Consider the following 21,913-nt stretch of genomic DNA (forward strand, 5'->3'; position numbering starts at 1 on the left):
GATACTCCAGGGATCTTGAACTAGGCTGCAACTTAAAAACCAGTTCTTCACATGAGTTTACTTCATACATTTACTCAGGCATCAAAATTTGAGTTTCTCATTCAATTCTTTCTGGTTTTAATTTAAGTTTTAAGGAGAAGTAATACTGCCACAAATGCTAACAGCTACAACGAAAATTTGATAAGTAGAGGTACTGAAAGGTAACACTCAGCCCTGCTATATTTCTAACAGATGTGGATGATGCGATCATCCATTCATTTTACTGTCTGTTTCACCATCCACACATGCATTTTAATTGAAACGTAATTTGAGAATCTTTTGTATTCAGCGCATGCACAATCAAAGGTATACATTATTGAGTTATGAATTAATTGTGCCTAAACAAACTGGGGGAAGGAAGAAAAGGGTGGGGCAAGAAGGAAGGAATATAAACATATACGTAAAAACAGCCTCCTCCCTCCTTACACGCCTTCTTCAAGTTACCTTAGTGTTTTAATACACACAAATGTGTGAGCCCAAATCTGCCAAACAGCTCCAATAGTAGCCAATTTGTTGTCTCAGTCCTTCAGACCCTCAAGGACTGACAGTTCATTTGTAAGCCAGTGCCCAAGAAGAAACTACTAATTATACCAAATCTGCAAAGTTGCATAATGGTTTTGTGATTTGGTTGAAAGCTAAGATCTCCAAACTCATTTCACTTGTGAGCTAAGAAAAATTCTGTTTTAGACCTCCAGAGGTGGCAGTCTGGAGCAAGAGAACATCACGTCACCAGCAAGGCTTTATTTATAAGCTCTTGTTGCACAAGATACTGAAATCGGTCATAGAAATCTAAAACTAGGGGTTTGTCTAAACATAGCATGTTTCCTGCTAGGTCAAATCTGCTGTTTATAGAATTTCAGTATTTTATGTTTAATTACTACATAGATTATTGATTTATTTATAAGACTATGCGAAAGTCAAGTCATAAATATATAGCAATTGTTTACTAGTTAGTTTGGATTAAGCATAAATAGATTGTGCAAGCTTAGCAAAAACCTTTCACCAAGCTGAATCAGAACATTCAAACTGTATTTTCAAATGTGTCTCTCTGCCTTATCTAAATTCCAACATGACACATAATAAATAGCTTCTCATTTACTATCATCATAAAAATTTAAACAGCCTTGAAACAGTTGCTACAATACAGGGGAAAATGATCAAATGTATGTTCTAAATACCCACTTAGAACAGTAAAACTATTTCCATATTGAAGAAAGAACACATAAAGATGCATTGTTGCAGTAAAGACTGTTACCTTGTTTAGAAAAAATCTTCTACTCAGAATAGTACTATTAGAGTCAACAACTCACTGTTTTACACTGCCAAAAAAAAAAAAAAAAGGACTAACAGCCCTTAGCTATCATGTAGTGTCAGATTTGCTTTAAAAAAGAAAGTATCTGATTTGATTCTATACAGTGATTAAACATCTTTGTGCTCTGCTGAGTAGGGTATTCTATCCCCTCCCCCCTCCAAAAATGGCATCAAAGCAATCAAAATGGTAATGTTCAGCATGAATGGGGCCCCATCCCCCACCTTCAAACTCTGCAGACTTTTCTCCATGTTAGAAGAAACCAACACCCCTTCCTCACAAAATGGAAGCTTCCACTACCAAATTGAGAGTGCTGACAAATTCTGATTACAATAAACTGGGAGGAAAAGGGTGTCATATAATCACCATCACCTATGAGCATGCATTAGATACCCGTGGATCACTTCGCAACTTTAAGAAAAACTCCGGGAATAAAAAAAAAAAAAGACAACGAGGGGGAGGGTGGGGGGGCGGAGGGGGGAAGGGGGGAGAAGAAAAGAAAGAAAGAGAAAGAAAGAGAGAAAGAGAGAAAGAGAAAAAAAAAAGAAAAAGAAAGAGAAAGAGAGAAAAAGAAAGAGAAAGAGAGAAAAAGAAACAGAGAAAGAAAGAGAGAAAGAGAAAGAAAGAGAGATAAACAAGGAAAGAAAGAAAAGAAAAAGCCCATGAGGTCGCACACGTGCCCCCTGCCTCAGCACCCTGCCGGGAAGGCGGCCGCCCCTGGGCTCCCCCCTCGGGCGCTGTCCGCAGCCGTGGTGCTGAAAGAGCTGCTGCATTCCGGAGGAACAGCGTTCGTTCCCTCCCGCCACCGGGAGACGAGGGATGGGGAGGGGAGCTGGCCCTGAGCTGCCCGAGGAGCTCAGCACAGCCGCACCGAGCCAGGGGAACCGGGAGGAGAGCCGGGAGAGCTGGGGGGGAAGAAGGGGGGCGGGCGTGAGGAGAAGGAAAGTTCACCCCTGGGGGGGTAGGGGGGTTAAGCCAGCAGATCAAGCCAGCAGATCTCATACTGCCTTTGTCAAGTGTCCTTTCAAGCATTGGAAGTGCTGAAAGTGGGGAAAGGGCTTGGGGGGGGGGGGGGGCGAGGGGGAAGGGGGGGGGAGGTTGAAGAGACGAGTTATGTGAGTGTAAGAGCGTGAGCACGCGCCCGGCGGCGGGGCCGCTGTCCGCGGTGCTGAACGCCCGCCGCCCCCAGCAAGTTCCCTGGCGGGGTGGGAACCCGCGGCGCCAGGGGTCACTCGGCACAACGAGGGGGCCGGAAAGTTTGGGGAGGACAGGGGGGAGTGGTGGGGGGAGGCAGGAAGACAGGTTGCCGGTTTGTTTTGTTCCTCTCCTCCGGATTTTTCTTCCCCCAGTAGCTGAAACAGGTTAATCTGTTTTTATTCCTATTTTTGAAAAGGGGGAGGGGGGGGGGGGGGATGGGGGGGGAGTGAAAGTGCCTAAGTGAACTCGAATCAAAAGCTAACACGTCAGATCAGACCAAGGAAAGAGAAAGGCAAGTGGGGAGGAAAAAATAAAGAAGAAGAAAAGAAATAAAATAAAGTGATCAATAAAAATCAGTTTTGTAATCAAACCCAGAAATGGCTCCAAACTGGGCTCCAGCCTCCTTACTCCCAACTCTTGCTCTGCACATTACCCGTAAGTGCACAAAGTAGCCCAAGACAGGAGAATTTTCCATATTCCTAAAACATGTCGACCAACTCAAAATGGACGCCTCTTTTTTTTTTTTTTTTTTTTTTTTCCGCTTTAACTACTGCTTATCTTTTTACTACTAGTACTAAAATCATCCTTTCCCCCAGCAAGACATACAAGAATCTAATCTCATTTTGAAAACATGCATTTTCTTACTTTACGCTTAGGAAAATGGATGCTATATTCGCTGCTGTTGGTATTTTTCAGCTAACGCAGACACTTTTCGGATGTTTAGAAAGTGCATCGTACAAACAAGAAGAAAAACCAAACAGAACTGAATCGATCTGTTCCTTACTTGTTTCTCATTAAGAGCTGCTATCCTTGATTGCCTTTCATGGATTTGTTTCTTAAGATCCCCGTTCTGCAAAAACGGCAATAAGACGCATATTAAAGGCAAAGTGGAAACTAAGCCCTGTAATGAATAAACTTGCGATCTAGAAATTGTTCAAAGGCAAAACCGTTCCATCGCAGCCGTACAAAAGCATGCACACACACAACACACAACCTTAGTAAGAAAGCTCAGCACAGACTACAAAATGAGATCTCTTACTGATAAAGTTTCTCATCCTGCTGTCCCAGCATAACTGCGCTGATTACGGCAGGGATAAAATACTGAAGAAGAGAAAAAAAAGGATCTGCATTTACCTGTGGATCTTGCTTCATCTGTGCAATTAGTTTCTATTAAAAAAAAAAAAAAAAAAATCACCCCCGAAAAAGGAGGAATTAGAAACTGTTTCAAGTTTAATGGATTTTTTTAAATGTATGTATTTGTGTGGACGGGGGAGGGAGGGGGGTAAGGAACAAAGAGGCAAGTAAACACTGCGAGTCAGTTTCAAGCAAAGCTCATAAATATTCAAGTCTCGTCCTAATCTCTCCAGCACACACACGCACACGCACACCCGCTCACACCCGCACACACTCACACGAGCCCCAGCCGCAATGCTAACTCCGGCTCCACGGCACGCAGGGAGAGGACAAAACAACAACGGCGCAACCCCCCGAAGCACCCCGCAACTCGGGCCAACAAACCGCCAAACTACTTTGCCCGACTGCACGTCGTTTGCCGCGGGGGCCGGGGGTCCCCCAACCGCAACCCCGGTCCCGCAGCCCCCCTCCGCTGCCTGCAGCATGCAACACGGGCGGCCCGACCCGGCAGCCGGGCGAGGAGCGGCTCACGGGCAGCTCGTGGCGTTTTTTACCTGATGACATTGGATTTCCACTTTTAACGCCTCTTGCAAGCTGTGCAGCTCCATCCCCGCAACTTGCCGGGCACTTTCCTGTCACTTTCAGCTCCGAATGAAGTTGTTTTGTTTGTTTGTTGGGTTTGCTTGTGTTGTTTTGTTTTTGTTTGGCTCGCTTTTTTTTTTTTTTTTTTTTTGGTTGTTGTTGGTTTTTTTTTTTTGGCTCCTTTTTTTTTTTTTTTGGCTTTTTTTTTTTTTCTCTCTCTTTTTTGCAACCAGGCAGCCACCCCCTCCCCCCCCACCCAAAAAAAAAAAAAAAAAAAAAGAAAAAAAAAAAAGCGATGATAATAAAATCTATTAAAAATAATTTTTTTTTTTTTTAAAAAAAAAGCGACAACAACAACCGAAAGAAACAACTACTACTCAGGCTGCAAAGCAAGTTCGTTGCTTCTTTGCTGGGGACACAGACTCATCACTCACTTTCCGCCAAACTAGGGGGGCCCCTCCCCCGCCGCCCCCGCCCGCTCCCCCCGACACCCCCCCCCCCCTTCCTTCCTCCCACCGCCCCCGCCCCGCCCCGCTCCGTGCCACCGCCCCCCGCCGCCCCGCCGCCAATGGGGAGGGGAGGGGCTGCGAACGGGAGGGACTATATTTCCTCGCGGCGCGCGCGCGCCTTGATTTCACTTTGCCTGAGGAAAAAAAGTTGTGCCGCGGCTCTTCATGCTAATGCGGAGGTACCCGGATGGAGCAGGAGCGGATGGGAGGGGGAGGGGGAGGAGGGCTTTGGCGCCGCGCATGCGCTCTGCCCGCACGGCCGCCGCCGCCGCCGCCGCGGTGGGCGAGGCAACAACAAAGTGCGAGGGCCTGCGTGTGGGGGGAGGGGTTGGGCTGCCCGCTGTGGGGCAGCTTCCCTCTCCGCCTCCCGGGAGTCCCTCAGGGCCCACCTCGCTTGAGGGGTACGCGGCTTCTCGCTGTTGGGAGGGAGACGTTTCTCCCCGCTTTCTCCCGCCATTTTCTCGCTCCCCGCCTCTCCCTCAGCCGCCGGGACACCCTTGGAAGCGGCTGTGAGGGGTCCCCTCAGCGCGCCCCCCGGGCCCCGTGTCCGAGTAGGACCGCAGCAGAGAGAGGAGCGCAACTTCTGAGGCACGGTGCTCCCTGCTCAGCCGTGTTGCAGCGGATCTGCTGCCAGGGGATATCGCCGCGGCCTCTGCTCGGCGACTCAATAAAGCTTTAAACCGATATGGAAGGGTTGGTGTTAGGCGATATCCCGCCCAATTCAGTCAAGCCGTGCAGCAGTTACACGTGCCACCGACACGAGCCCTAGAATTGGGTTTACTGTGTCGTTGATCCCATTGTTGGGATGGGGTTGGAAGCCAAAAGTAGTGCTCGGAATAATTTTACTGATAACGCTCAAAATTGAGGGCACATCTTAACATGCATGTTGATGGCAGAGTGCTGAGGACAAGAGCCTCAATGCACAGATACTCACATGCCTGCAATGATTGCATGCTGGTCTTTTATTAAAGCAGCAGGAAAACGTGATGTTGAAAATCACCCTAAATAATTAGTGATTATTTGAAACACCACTGTACTCCAGATGTGCTTGAATGCCGATTTTAATAACAAATTAATGTCAATACTAATTAAAGACACCAATGCACACCAAACTTACATCAAATATACTGTAATTAAAGCTATACTGAAGTATAACATGCCAGGAGTCCAAAACATTGAACTCAATTTACATTAAACTTCTCAAATATATTTTGTCCAAACATTAATAACTTCTTACATTTAAATCATAGAATCATAAAATCATTAAAGTTTTAAATTCATTAGAAAGACTTCAAAGGTGATCAAGTCCAACCATCAACCCATCACCACCATATCCACTAATCCATGTTCCTCAGTGCCACGTCTACACACTTTTTTAACATCTTTAGTGACTCCAATACTTCCCTAGGCAGCCTGTTCCAAAGCTTGGCTACTCTTTCAGAGTGTAAATTCTTCCCAACATACAACCAGAACCTCCTCTGGTGCAACTTGAAGCCATTACCTCTGGTTCTATCACCAGTCACCTGGGAGAGGAGTTCACTGTATGAGGAAGTAGTAAAAAGAAACAATAATATCTCAAGATTAAAAGGTAAATCCAACAGTCAGTAATAAAAAAAAAAAAAAAAAAAAAAAATCATAATTATTTTCAGGGTTTTAATGCTTAGCTTTGAAGCAAGTCCTATATTGATTCAAGATCATAAGTAAAATTCCTGTTTTCAAAGTGTCAAGTTAGGTCTTCCTGCTTCACTAACCAGAGGTTTGGCTCAACCAAATCCCAAAAGCAGGAACTCCAGAAAAAGTCTTTCAGCTAGAAAGAGACAAGTTGCATTACAGATGACAACTACCTCCTCGCATTCACATCCCAAGCTACTTCCTTTCTACATGAATGATACAAAGAGTCACAACAACATGAAAAAATTAGGAATAAAGCTTAAATTAAGCAGAAGATTTCTATTTACCTCCTGATCAAATAAATTAAAAATATATATAAACAACAACAGCAATAACAACAACCTTAGTTAAGTTAATAGTGAAATAGTAATGGTTGACAGACTACATTACAGTTATTATAACAGGACATATTTTCAGAAATTTAGTGTTGCCACATGACTTGAACAAGTAAAAACCAAGAAGTTAGTTTCATTCTTTTTCTAAAGATAATTTCTAAGGCAGTTTATTTTCTTTTGTCAGCGTATTGTTCTCTGGATTGAAAGTATTGGAGAGAGGTGTTTAATTCCCAGTCAATAAAAATGGCTTAACTGCATATGGGATTTTTAAAAAACAAACTCTATTCGCATGAGTAAGGACAAATATGTGGATCCCACAGACAGTGGTGAATATGAAAATGTTTCAGTGTTAAATCAATGTAACTTCTCATGCCTTCTGTACAGAAGTGTTTTGTAGTGCTGGACCCAAAAGAATAAGGCTTTGCAAGGTAAATAAAAAAAAAACAGACGAGACCAAAAGGTTTTTGTAAATTGGGAACATTACCTTTGTAACCTTTGCTTATATCAGTGCAAAATTTCTGTGAGTTTAGAATCAGGCCATCAACTAAAGCTGACTAAATTATTCAAGGAAGATTTATTTATGTATTGTTAATTCATTGGCATTCTTGGAAAAAAAAAAAAAAAAAAAAGGGTATAGTTTCAAGAAATGTACAGTTCATGATATTACCTCCAAGGGGCAAAGGTTATTATGTCATACTTCCCACTTCAGTGAGATGCCAGGAGAAAAGTTTTTGTGAAATTTATTTCAACCTGCTTGCCATTCAAAATTGGTTTATATGTCTACAACGCTATGATGGGTCACAGATTTTAATATAAATATAAATTATAAATTATAAAACATAATGAAGTACTTTGCTTTTCATTTATTGATACTACTTATATTGTTGTTTCCTAGGGAAGTTGTGTAAAATACATTAATCTGTCAAATTCATTTATGCAATAATATTATGCAGTCACCTATAAAAATGTTAACAGCTTTATGCAATTTACTCAAAGATTACAGTGGCAAAAGTCATCCTTCTTTCTGGAGGGATGTTAGAGCTCAATGAGCTTCCCTTCCATCTATGCATCTGTGTATGAAACACAGTTTAGTTGGAGAATGCAAAGGAAATGGGAGACCAAGTGGAACTGCAGACAGTGTGACAGAGGGATCTACTTAAATGTAGAAATTTACAGTCAGTGCTAACTAGGAAAAAAATACCATGTTACATGTAGTATAATTTATCGTATGATTAAACACATTTTTTGTTATACCTTGGGAAGGTTGTCATTACTCATACTAATGACAATAAGCTGAGGGGTGCAGCTGATGTAATAGGTGGGAGGGACATCATACAGAAGGACCTGGACACTTGAAAAGTGGTCACATGAGAATCCAGTGAGGTTTAACAAGGCCAATTGGAAATTGTTACACCTGGGCTGAGGCAATCCCAGATATGAGTATCGAATGGGAGAGGAACTCATTGAGAGAATTTCTGAGGAAAACTTCACAGAATCACAGAATCATAGGGGTTGGAAGGGACCTCCAGTGATCATCAAGTCCAAGCCCCCTGCCAAAGCAGGTTCCCTACACCAGGTAAACTTTAAAATAAAACTTTAAACTAAAAGAGGGTAGATTTAGGTTAGATGTTAGAAAGAAATTTCTTACCCAGAGGGTAAAAAACTGGAAGTGGAGCAGGTTCCCCTGAGAGGTTGTGAATGCCTCATCTCTGAAGGCCAGGTTGGGTGGGGTCATGGGCAGCCTGATCTAGTGGGTGGCAACCCTGCCTATGGCTGGCGGAATTGGAACTAGATGATCTTTTAGGTCCCTTCCAACCTAAGCCATTCTGTGATTGTATAACTCATACAAATATTACATAATTCATACAAGTTTTGGAACTTCAGAACTCTTGAAGAAACTGTACCCTGCCTTCTTCCTTGCATTGGAGATTGTATTTAGAACCTGCAAGGCCACTTTCACATTGAAAGATACTCTGTAATCCTGGAGCAAAGGTGTGTGTTTGACAGGGAAATATATTACCTCTCTACTGTCAAAAGTGTTGTTGGCTTCTATATAATACTTATTTATTTTTCAGATGAATAGGAGCAAAGAGGCCAGTTTCGCAAACACTCTTGCTAGTGAAGAGCTTTATGCTTGCACTCTTGCTAGTGAAGAGCTTTATGCTTGAGATTCAATTTGATATTCCTTGGTAAAAAAGTTACATATGCAACATGTGTCCGCAAATCAGACTCTCTGCAAAAATTATTACAGAAATGTATTTGACAAATTGCCATACTTTATAGGATTATCAGAACATGCTGTATCAGTAAAAACCAATACATGGCACTTTTTGTAGCAATATTTGCTGCATACAGAGACTCGTGACCATTGACCCTAGAACCCAAAACATCCCAAAGATCTTACTTCTAATATATCTAGTTAGAGGTTGACAGGAATCCGACACCAAGGAGTAAAATCTCACACTTGAAGTCCCAACAAGAGGTGACGATGTTCTTCCCTCACCAAGATTACTAATTCAAGAAGAGATTTGCAAAGCTACAGAGAAGAACAAGATATCTAATTGCTTGTTGAGGGGATTCCAACTATTAGTGATGTGTCAATAGACAACAGCAATATCAGAAGGCATTTTAGTCCCTTTGGAGATCCGCTGTGGGGAAAAAAGAGCTTACCCTACCTATCAAGACAAGGACTGTGGCTGAACTTTGGCAGCTCTCACTTAACTGGAATTCCTCAGGCTATTATTCCCCATGTGCAACTATCTTCCTCATCTTGTTTTCTTTGTCTCTTTTTTTTTCCATCACTCTTTCATTTCCCTTGTTGCTCAACTCACATAACTTTATCCAGTCTGATCCTGCTCACTCAGATTGTTCTGGAAGTACAATGGTACAGCAACATCAGGTGCCTGCAGATGAGGCAACAATTTAAGATTCTTCAGCTTGTCTCCAATGGCAGTCTGACATCTAGTGATCTTCTGTCAATACAGACAAATCCTTCCACCTACTCTCTTTCCTGCCTCCTGCTAGAAAATCTTTGACTCCAAATAACATTTATTACTCTAAAGGTTGAAGGGAAAAGAAGCAGCAAATCAGCATCTTGCCAGATTTCTCACACTGTCATTTATGACTGTGTGATATTCTCATTTATGAACTATGTGATGAAATGGGGAGCATTACATTTGGAGATAATCTTAGCTTTGGAAGGCAGTATGTGTTTTGAATGAGAGTTCAGAATGATTGTGACAAACTGGAAAAACACTCTAAAAAAGTAATCTGTGATTCCATACGAACAATTGTGAGAGATTAAATTTAGGTAGATATGGTACTAGCTACCTAAACATAGGGATAGGTACTAGCTGCTTAGATAATGATTCTGCAGGGAAGAGTTTTGAGTTTACAATGAATCACTAGCTTAATAAGAGTCAAAACCTTCCCTTTATTGTAAAAAGGGCTGAGATCTATAAGTAAGAGTGAAGACATTAAGATAGACAAAATGATCCCTTGTGCATCACTCAGTAGTGGCAAAACCTTAGCTGGACTCCTACATCCAGTTTGGAGTACCACACCTCCAGAAACTTGGCTGAATTGGAGAGAAGACAAAGAACACTAGTAAGAACAATCAGAAGTCTGGAGAATGTTTTATCTAAAGGAAAGAGTTAAATAAATGCTTGGAGTTACTTAGGCTAATGGGAGGACTGTGGAGAGATGTTGTAACAGTCTTCACTCATATAAGAGAGAAAGGGAATAACTGTTCCATCTCATCAAAGGCAAGAGAACAGAAAGGGCTGGATTTACATTACAGCAATAAAGATTCAGACTAGACACTGAAAAAGCATATCTAAAGGTGAAAGCAGGTGATGATCATTTATGTTCCTTTTGGAGACGAAGATACTGAAGATCCCTAAGAAGAGGTTAAATAACCTACAAAAAGGGCAGGAGTACAGTTTGATACTCTTGGAAGAACTAAATAGACAAACAACATTCTGAGACCTTTTCTGGAACAATATACAATTATCCCTCTGATAACACACACATATTTTCTTTGCAATAATTCAAAAAGTAGCACAACTTGAAGAAATCTAAAATGAGTAGGTCACTCCAAAAGTAATGCTTCTTATTTATTTCCATGGAAACTACATCGGATATGAAGAGCACAGTAACACTATTTGATAGAGCAAATTCGCAGCTACAAAGCAGTATTTTTCAACACAGTCACCAGCACTGGCTAATTGATGTGGATGAAATGGTCAAGATGCTCTTAATTTCTTTGTGTGACAGCTGTGAATGGCCATCCAGAACGTGGCTCATCTTTCACATCACTGTTGGCACTACTGAAATACATAACCCACTGCCTCACTATGCTCACATAGTTGGTTTCCGTAAGTGGTCAGCAAGTGTTGGTATATGTCACTGGGTGCCATTTTTTCTTCATGGAGGAATTCAGTGACATACCTTTGCTTCATACACACTTCCATATCAGACATCATTTTGTCAGACTGCCCCTCAGCTCCCATCTGTTGCACAGCAACAAAATGTAACAATATTGGTGGGAAGGTTCAGCTCTACTGTAATGCTTCCAACATCTGCCTCTGATGTCATGGGCCAACATAATAACATAGGAGGAATTACTTTCAGAGCAGTCTTTTGAATATGGTTATTTCTTGCTTTTCTTCTCCTGCATGACCAGAAAGGTCATACAGCCTCAGAAATATGCTTAATATCAGTGAAGATGTGCAAAAGACTCTTGAATCTAGTAGGTATAAGTACACTCTCATGGCTTTCTTAGTGAGAGAAGGATCACATCAAAAACTGCAGAAGGTACAGTATCAATATAATGGAAGACAGGATGTTGAGGCTTTTCCTAAGTCTTATTGTATCATTATAAGAGCAAAATCGCTTCTCCTTGCTCTAGCAGTGTATTCAACATTTGGTTTAGGAAGTTTTCCCTATTGCTGCGTTCATCAACCACGTCTCTGTTCTGGAACACCGATTTACTCAACACATAAGGCTCAAGAGCCCAGAAAGCTAGGCTTGTAAATATATCTGCATCTCTGACTTGGATCCCAAACACATTTATATATCTGACTCATCCTGCAAAGCACAGATTTATTTGACTTAAAAAGGCGTTAGGAGCCTGTATACCTTTAAATTCTGACTTTTCTCCTGAAGAAGGAGCTCTTCTGGGAGTCTCAAGTCCATCGCTTGCAATTAAATGGTGTTCTTTCAGCTCAAAGCTTTTTTCCACTTATAGCACTCTCCCTTGTTCTCCTGATATGTTATAAGCACATTCCTGTTCTGCCTTTCTTCCTGCCCTTCTGTATCTCATATATTTCCCCCAGTTTTTACCACCTATCTTATTTTAGCCTTCTATTTGGATCAAAGGATCAAGCCAATCAAACACACTGAATCACAAGAAAGAACTAAATTCTGTTTGATATGCACACAGCATTTACTGACTTCAGAAGAAAATGCCAGATTACAACTGCAGAAAATATTTGGCCACCTAAATGCAAAATGCCATCAGTTTTTAATGCACCGGGCAAATTATCAAGGGTTACATAACACTAATTCAACAACTGGGCCTTTACTTTCACTTCAGTCCTTGGAAAGTCCCTCCCTGTGCTGTCATATATTCCTATGAAAGGGGACTTCTGAAAAATGTAGATAACTTGATGCAAGAAAAATCTATTAAAATTTAAAAATGGCACATTTGCAGTTCTCAACAATTCTGTCTCAATGATTTTTTTTTTTAATGGAAAATAACTGTATTAAAAAGTGTAACTTAAATCTCCAAGTAAGAAGAATAAAAATATATTTCCTCTCTTTTTTCAGGCATGATCGTCAAGAGCTGACTTAAGTTATACTGATCATCCCCCTGAAATCAGAAGCTCAGGACACATTCTTCATCTGGGGCAAAGAGGTAAGGTCAATTCCATTCTTTACCCAATTCCTTGTTATTATAAATATCAAATTTAGGCTATTGTGTGCCACTTCTCATATGTCATGTACTTTACAGTGGTTGGTAAAGTAAATGAGCTACTTTTTGGAAGCAAGATTACTCACTGGAGATTTTGGTATTCATTTTCACTGGGAAGAATTAAAGTTATTTTCTCTCTTGATTTCTTTGTTTAGAAAGAACAGCATTTTGAATGTCACTAAATAGACTTTAATATTCATGTTAACGACTCTATGTAGTGTAAAACTATGAAAACTAAACCCCTATTACTGTTCCTATATTATGAAGCAACCAGGCATTTGGGAAAAGGTGGTCAAAAAAACACTCTTTCTGAAAGAGACTACTGCTGTGTCAAGGAGTTGTACAGAGTAACCAGGACAGAAAGTATGTCTAGCATCTTTCTCTGAAAAGATGTGCCTGGGCTGAACTGCTGAAGCAAGTCTTGAGATTGTAACACACCCCTGATTTACTCCTGTGGTGTCAGTGCAAAGTATAATCACTGGCTGAGACATTTAAATCAATGCAGTGTGATTTTCAAAAGCTCTCATACTGAGCTAGCATCACTAACTTTGAAGTGAAGGGTAAAATTCAAATGAGGTATAATAATGCTAGTGCTGAGCACTTCTGAAAATCCCTCCCGTGACCTTGAGGCTCAAGAAATACGTTAAAATTTGATCAGCAAATTCTGGTCACTTCTCATATTGAAATGAGTGCTTTTAGGGGTGGGGATGGGCAAGCAGGGATCAAGTCACTTTGAGGCATATAAAGCTACACACCTGAAAAAAAAAACCTGAAAAAAAAAGTAATATTCTCTACCAATTTTTTTTCTAAATTAATCTACAGGCATAAAAACATGGGCATATAATTGGTAAAACAGGAAAAGAAAAGTTTGAAAGATTTAGAAAAGGAATTTACATCTTCCAAGTAACTTGAACTTATGATGCTCCATCCTTTTCAGGATGTGTACATTCACACTTGAATGACCATTGACCTTCAGTGAGCTTTGGGCTTCAAATCACCTTTGAGAAAAGAATTCTACCTCTGCTGAATATCATATGCTCCCAGAACTTTCATATTAGTGAAGAAATCAACAGGCTATTGAAGTTCTCTCCTCACTTTCAGTTGATCTTTCGCCTTTCCCAGGAACGAGCGGTCCATACCTAACAGCATCACTCTCCAGAGTGTGCCTTGACCTCCTTTCCAGGCAGGAGGTAATGAGCCAACTGTTTCTACAAAATGCTTTCCGAACAGGTTCAGCTCCCATTAGCACATGGGAAAACTTGGGAAGCTTGATACCTAAGCCTGGCTGAAAATCACAGTAGTACAAAGAATGTCTCACACTATGCCTGAGGTTTCCCAGCCTGCCAAGGAGATTTTAAGGCCTCTTTCCAACAGTAGTTATGAGTTTAAATGTCTTGGGCAGCCCGAAAAATCTTTTCTTTAAGCTCTCTAGCAGGGAAAGATAGGAGAGAATAACCAAGTATCAGACCAAACCTACTCATACTGCAACCATGTTGTTTATGGCAGAGGTACGCGTGCCACTAGGGTCTTCCATCTACCAAATGAATGCCATGGGGGAAATTTTATTCTTGTTCTGCTACCAAAGGAACCAGACCTGGCTCTGGCAGGGACCTCAGACTTTCTGATCTCTGTCTTCTTCTCATGGTCAGTGAAGAAAAAGCACACTGACACCTGTCATCTTGGCTTCATCCCAATTGATGTAGCTGCCTGATGCCATATTTTGCTCTTGCACAAAGTGCCTGTAAATGTATTTTCTAGGCTTTTTTCCCGTGCACTGCTGGTGATTTCATTCAATGCCACTTTCACTTCAGATGAAAATATTAAATTAATTTCTGTGGCAGGATGCAACAGGGCTTTGTAGTGAAATGAATAGACAGTGATCCAGCGGGGAATGAGAGGGGTAGTATAATGAAGGCTTCACCTCTCTTTGTCTCTGTGCAAAAGTTCCCAGCAGTACTGAGAAACATTTTCATGGGACAGTCAAATTTCTGCTGAATAGGATGAAAAGATGAAGAAGCCCATTCCACAGTATTCAGGCTCCTGTACAGAGAAGTCCTGCTTAACATTTCTGCTGAACAGAGCCTTAGGGCAGAAAATACATTGAACTTCCATAGTAGAGTACTATTAATGGCTTTTTAAAACAGTCTCAGTTTGTATCATTTGCAAAGCACGAATATTCTATCTGATTTTAATTATAGGATTCTCCTAGATATTGTATTTCGTTTTCTATCTACCTCCCCACCTCCTCTTTCAATTTTGTTGTTGGTACTGCTGTCCTGCACTTACAGCCTCGCTCCGATTTGCAAGGCTGATCCCATCGCCAGAATCCTTTTATCACTCTGCTTTGAAAAAAGAATTGAATTTCTTTTGTACATTGGGGTGAATTTGTAAATAACACTCGTTCAACAAATTTTGCTCCAAGGATCACTCTGGGAATATATTCAGATCAATATCATCCCTGTTAATATCACTTGAAAGTAGTGCTGCACAGCACCACAGAAAGGCTCTGGGAGTATCATCTTCAAAATAGAGAGTCTGAGAAAGCCAAATGAGAAGCACTGAGCAACAGTATAATGTACATGCAGTCCATGCACTCATTCTCAGAAGCAGGAGATACTAATTATCTCCTAGTATCACAGCAGTGCAAACACAGCCTCCCCAGATCCAGGAGCTGTACACACTGAACTTAAAAAAATAAAATATATTTTTTTTATAGAATCATAGAATCATAGAATCATAGAAAGGACCTCAAAGATTATCTAGTTTCAACCCCCTGCTATGTGCAGGGTCACCAACCACCAGACCAGGCTGCCCAGAGCCACATCCAGCCTGGCCTTGAATGCTTCCAGGGATGGAGCATCCACAACCTCCTTGAGCAACCTGTTCCAGTGTGTCACCACCCTCTGTGTGAAAAACTTCCTCCTAATATCTAACCTAAACCTCCCGTCTCAGTTTAAAACCATTCCCCCTTGTCCTATCACTATCCACCCTCGTAAACAGCTGTTCCCCCTCCTGTTTATACGCTCCCTTCAAGTACTGAAAGGCCACAATGTAGTCTCCTCAGATCCTTCTCTTCTGCAAGCTAAACAAGCCCAGTTCCCTCAACCTTTCTTCTTAGGAGAGGTGCTCCAGCCCTCTGATCATCTTAGTGACCCTTCTCTGGACGTGTTCCGTTTCTGTGACCCCACAAAGACCCCATGTCCAGTGAAATTATTTTTCCTTATGTTTTACTTAACACATAATCACAGGAAACACCTCCAAAGAGTATTAAAATGTACAATCAGCATTCTCTAGGTTTTCTTCTCTTCTTTAAATAAACATATGGAAGTTCTTTAAATAGTTCTCTCTGCACTAAGCACAAGTGCAACAAAAGATATGCAATGACTGCAAAACACAACAGAGCACCAGAAAAGAAATAGATTAAACCCTTGCGTTTATGAGTCTTTCTATCTTGACCACCAGTGTTCTGCTAGGGTATTCAGATGCTCTCACCTCAGTCAAAGGATGATGAGACAAAAAGCTTTTAAAAGTCACCAGGTCTGTCAGAATAAAGCAGGGAGTATATACATGAGGATGCTCATTGTTCTTTCCCAGGTGAACATAAAAAGGCCTTAAGTACCTTTGTAAGTCTTAGATATAGATGTGTCTTCTGTGTGAATATATTGTCCCCAGCCAGGACCATGCGGCATACATAAGAACATACAGACTGAAGTACACACAACCTTGTTGATGCAAATCTCTGAGTTGCAGTTCACCCAAGTTGAGCAGAATGCTGGTACCAATGTGCTGATACTTCTTATGTATTTTCCACTGTAAATTCCCAGTCTAGATGCTTCTCCTGTCTTTTTCTGGGTTAAATGTCAGCTTCCCTGGCCTTGTCCCAGTTAAATACTAGGTGAGTTGTGTAAGGATGCCAAGCAATTCACACGACAAGGTTCTGTAATGTCTGTTTTACTCTGCTTTACTCTGCTTATATCTCTGCAGAAACCCCTTTTTTCCCTTTTGTTTTGCTTATTCTTTTAAGATTAGCACTTGGCTTTTTTTTTTTTTTTTTTTTTTTTTTTTTATGTCCCTTATTGTGGACATAAATCTACTTTTTGTCCTTTTATTTACAAGGAAAAACTTGGAAGCATAGCCCAGGCATATGACAAAATCAGAATCAGAAAGTTAGCAAAAGGAAGCCCAAATTTACTTAGAGAGCATCTCATTACTTTTTTATTCAGTCTCATGATTAGGTAGGAACAGGCTGACTCATAACATTTGAGTGCCCTGGCTCAGCAATACTGCTTTCACTGTCAGAAAGTTCCATCCTCTGTTCCATTACGGTCCTACATCTCACCCTCGGCTGATTTGCATTGCTAGGCAAGTACAGGATTACAAAAATTAAAAGAGAGTTATGAAAAATAATTTGGAGCAAAATAACAAAGAGGTCTTTTCTTGTACAGCTGACTGCTGTAACTGAAGGCTTCCTAAGTTAAACAACAAACAAGTGTGGTTGGGATCCAACTGTTCTCCCACTTGGTTCTTTGCAAATGGAAATGATCCTGTTGGTATCTACTCCTCTCATTCATTTCTCAACTTCTATTAATTTGTTAGTGATACAATACTTTGTGTTAATCTTTTTTGTTAATTATGTTAGGTGCTGAAACACATAACTTACCTTTCTAAGTGCATTCCACACTCATCTGCTCTGAAGTGATAGGAAAATACAAAGTAGATTTGCCACTAGCAATATTTTTCTATCTACCTAAAGTTAAACATCTTCAGTTATTGGCTGAAATGGTAAACATAAACTACGGTCAGGAATACAGCAGCATAGCAGAATGTAAGCAGTAAGCAGAATAGCAACCAAAGATCTAGCTGCAGGTTTGGACATCTGCTTTACAGTATGAAATGCCATCAGTTTTGAGACGCAATCCTGCTACTCACATGAATAAATCTTGACACATGAGATTAGAACCACTGAAATCGATGAATTCTTTTATTCAGCCATAACAACACTGACTTCAATGAGGTTTGCCTAAGGACATGCAGAGTCTGTTTCAGTGGTCCAGCTTGTTTGAACAAGACCTGGTTTACAGCTTGCCTTTCATGAAAACAGTAGTCCTGATCCTTCTGAAACCTAGGAGATCTTCATTTTCATCAAAGTCAGATCTGGTCTCACTGCACCAACAAGACAGTAAAATTACATTTTTAACTACATAATGACAAGAATTATTAATGAAATAATAGCACAACAAGTGATAAATTCATCAGGAAAAGGCAAGAACAACAACACTTTCATTAGCCAGAAACTGAAATGGAAAAAGTTCTATTTGGATCCATTACTGAATACAGTAGAAACACCATAGTTCCAGGGACCTCAAAAGGAGTTAGGTGAGTGCAAATACAAAATGGATGTCTTGACAGGAAGAAGCTACACAGAAAGAGGAGCTACAGAAAGGACATTTGTGCCAAAGGAGTTAAACAGGAGGCCATAAAAGAACATGTAAACCAAGCTGATCTAATTCTTCTTTCAGTATAGAAAGCTCCAGTGGAGAAACTACTTCAGTTCCACACCCTCGGAAAGCTGAGGATTACCTAATCAGCAAATGGTTTGGAAAGTGTAACCTCATAAATACATTAACTTAGACTTAATCTGAAGGCATTTGAATATCTAAACATCTAGCAAATATAAACAAATGTTCTCATTTGACTCCAATCCACAGTTCCTACAGCAGAGTTGAAGAAGCCCTCAGGTTGGACCTACAGAGGAGCTGTGTCTGATTCTCACCTCAGAAATAAAGACTTGCCCTTCAAGAAAACATCATGCTGGAGCTTTGTCACTACTAGATGAGTTGACTGTGATTCAGCTCAGCCGCAGGAGCTCAGGAATCTGAGAAAACCCATTACCACCAAACACAGAGCAGTTTAGAGATTAAATAGGAAGCTCAGTTGTACTGTATTTGGTGGAAAGGTGAGGATGGGGCAATAGACAGAACCTGCTACCATTCCTTCACTACTCAATGGATCAGGCCAGAGGGATTTGGATAAGACAGGAGATACTAACATGCTTTTCAAAAAAAATTTGCAGTAAATTATTTTTCTTAGGAATAAAAATGAGATTCCAAGGGCACCACCTGCGACTCCTTACCACTTCTTTTTCAGGTTTGTGCTTGAAGTCACAAAGCTGACTCAAAACTGTTAGAACAAGTGTAATAAATATAACAACTATCTAAGTTGTTACAACTAACTAAGCCCTGCATAGTTCATATCAAAATACTACTTTGATACCGGTTTTGGTTTTAGTAAAAATAATGCTGTTTGTTAATATATTTTAACAATCGTCTGTAAGACTGAAGTCAACAAAAGGAACAGCGTAACGTAGTGACACAAGTTTGACTTTGTGCGTGCTGCTACAGTGTAAAAACAAAGAGAAAACCTTATTGAGGAAACCATGGATTTAAAACTTCTGCCTTTAGAATGGTTTACATGCTGTCAGCAGCACAGGCAATTATTTTTTTTAACACATACATATGATGATCTTCAAAATAAAATATTCGTGACAAGGTATGACAGGGTTGAGAGCAAAATACTGGAAGCTATAGCTGAAGAAGAATAATTTTCTCTGCTGAACCATCCAGAGAAGTTAATCTTTGAAAATTATCATGTAAAATAAAATGCTATATTTCATCTATATTTATATTTGTCTTTTATCACACAGACAATTGATGCACAGTGGATACTTGTTATTTAAATACCTGTATATCTTCCATGTCTGCACACATGCGCACGCCCCTGTATGTATTTATACAGACATATATGCACACCCTCACATGCTAGCATGTAAGGTTTACTACAAAGTTTTGCTTCAGTTATTCAAATCTAGCTGCTAAACACATGCACAGCTGCAGCACAAGTGCAAGTTGAATCAGCTCCCCAAGGAGCAGAGGCTTGGCTCACGGATTCCTTAGTTCATTATAATCACTGCTTTCAATCTCTCATTACAGAGAAACTGTCACCGAGATTCTTCAGAAACCTGAGGCCAATGGCTCTTCATTTAAACTAGTGTCACTTAGTCCAAGTCAAAGATATAATTGAGAGGGCAGTGTTTCTGAGAAGACCTCTTAAAGCCAACAATTTTTAACATTTCTGTTCTGTAAAGCCCCGATAAGGTTTCAGCTTCCACCAAATCTCTGCTAGCACTAACTACTCTCAAACCAAAGGATTCAATATTAATTAAACAGACCTCTTTCTCCCCGCTGTAAAAACACAGGGACTAAAAATAAACCTGTTACAAAATATGCATTTTGTTTATACATATTTACATAGATATCAGATCTGAATATATGTGTTACCAGAAGGTTTAACCAATCTGATGCAGAAGATCAGTAAAGCAATCTGCAGGCTCTACAGAGGCCAGAAAAGGAGCATTTGTCTGGTGGCAAACAGCATTATGCAAGACATGTACTGCTTTTAGATCGTGAGGAGGAAATAGTTGCGTAAGTTGTGTATCTGGACTGACTGGCAACAATACTGCTCATTCCTGCACACAAAAGAAGAGAGGATCATCTCTCTTCTGTGCATTTCTTAAGATTTCCAAGCTCAGGGCTACCTTCTTGCTATTCCAGTATTTAACAAATAGTTAAATTTCAGCTTCCTTTTACCTTTTTCTCTTTTTCTCTTTCTCTCTTTTTTTCTTTTTCTCTTTTTATCTTTTTTTCTCTTTTTCTCTTTTTTGCTCTTTTTCTCCTTCTTTCTCTTTTTCTTCTTCTTTCTTTCTTTCTTTCTTTCTTTCTTTCCTTCTTTCCTTCCTTCTTTCCTTCCTTCCTTCCTTCCTTCCTTCCTTCCTTCCTTCCTTCCTTCCTTCCTTCCTTCCTTCCTTCCTTCCTTCCTTCCATCCATCCTTCCTTCCATCCTTCCTTCTTTTTTTTCTTTTTCTTTTTTTTTCTTTTTCTTTTTTTTTCTTTTTTTTTTTTTCTTTTTTTTTTTTTCCCCTAAATGTGTCCCTGGAGTTTGATTTTGGAGGCAGTAACATCGCTCCTTGTTTTCAGCCCTCTGTCTCTCACAGCCCTGCTCCTCTTGCATGCTCAATGCATATGATGTCTCAACAAAATGAGTATGTTTTTCACCATTTGTTTCACTTGGATTTTTTTTGTGTTGTTTTTTTGTTTTGTTTTGGTTTGGTTTTTTTCTCCTCTAAAAAGGAATCCGATGGGGGAGGAAGAAGGCTGGAAAAGCCTGCTGGGAAGTGTAGTCCAGCCACAGCCACGTTAGAACAAAAGAGAGCAGAGCTCTGTGTAACCACACAGCCCCTGTGCACAGTGTGTGGGCAGGGGTTATGGCCAAGGGGACCACAGGGATCAAGGGGGATTCCACAAAAAGCCCATCTCCTCAGGTCACCTTGACTTCATTATTCTTGGATTTGGGGCAATTTCATGGAGAAAGCCATGTGGAAGCCATGTGAAAGCATACATGCGGACAGATGCCTGGGCTGGGCACAGTGGGGTGCCAGGGCTGGGACAAGGAACAGGGTGAGGCCTTGAGCAGCAGGAACTGCTTCTCTGGCTGCTTCATCTGGCAGCACAGGGCTGTCTAATGGGAAAACTTTCCCTCTGTTTTTTTCTTTGAAAGAGATTTTATTTTCACAGGAGCAAGACAAACTGTCTCTTGGATCTGCCTTCAGCTTTGCATCTCAACAGGAATACAGCTTTTAACACATCACATACATTTATGCAGTCATTCATATTTCTCAATAAAAAATTATGGAGGGTGGGAGGTCTTCCTAATTATTGCTGGTATTTTCAGCACACAGCCAGTTGCATGGTTACATTGTGCAGCACCACTACCACACATCATCTCTTAATTTCTTTATTTATTTTCTACCTAGGGGGAAAAAAAGGAAAAAGAAAAAAAAAAAAAAGTGAAGTAATTTCTTCCTTTTAGCCTCCTGGGCAAGCAACTGTGAGGTAGAAAATGGAAATTCTTGGAAGTCTTCTGAGATTATTTTTTTATTCTTATTTTATTTTATTTTTAAGAAAATCAAGTGCTCAGCCTCATGCTTTTAAAGCAGAGAGTTATTTGCTCTTGACAGTGCAAAGGCTTTTGCTAATGTGCAGACAGGAGTTCTCCTGGTGATTCTTTCACAGCGAGTGTAGCACATGTAAGGCAATAGGCCCAGATC

The 21,913-nt window shown here is 40.6% G+C and overlaps 1 long non-coding RNA gene across 2 annotated transcripts; it reads left to right on the forward strand.

Moving 5' to 3' along the window:
* The first annotated feature begins 4,949 nt into the window (after positions 1-4,949).
* Positions 4,950-19,995, forward strand: LOC149919714 (uncharacterized). 2 transcript variants are annotated; one of them, XR_016469631.1, is made up of 3 exons: positions 4,950-5,171; positions 12,606-12,693; positions 18,459-19,995. It is a non-coding gene; the product is annotated as an uncharacterized LOC149919714 (long non-coding RNA). The 2 variants fall into 2 exon arrangements; XR_016469632.1 differs by having other exon boundaries at positions 19,740-19,995.
* Positions 19,996-21,913: the final 1,918 nt, after the last annotated feature.

Source organism: Phasianus colchicus, chromosome 1 (assembly GCF_987193195.1).
Source record: "Phasianus colchicus chromosome 1, bPhaCol1.hap1.1, whole genome shotgun sequence".
NCBI lineage: Eukaryota > Metazoa > Chordata > Aves > Galliformes > Phasianidae > Phasianus > Phasianus colchicus.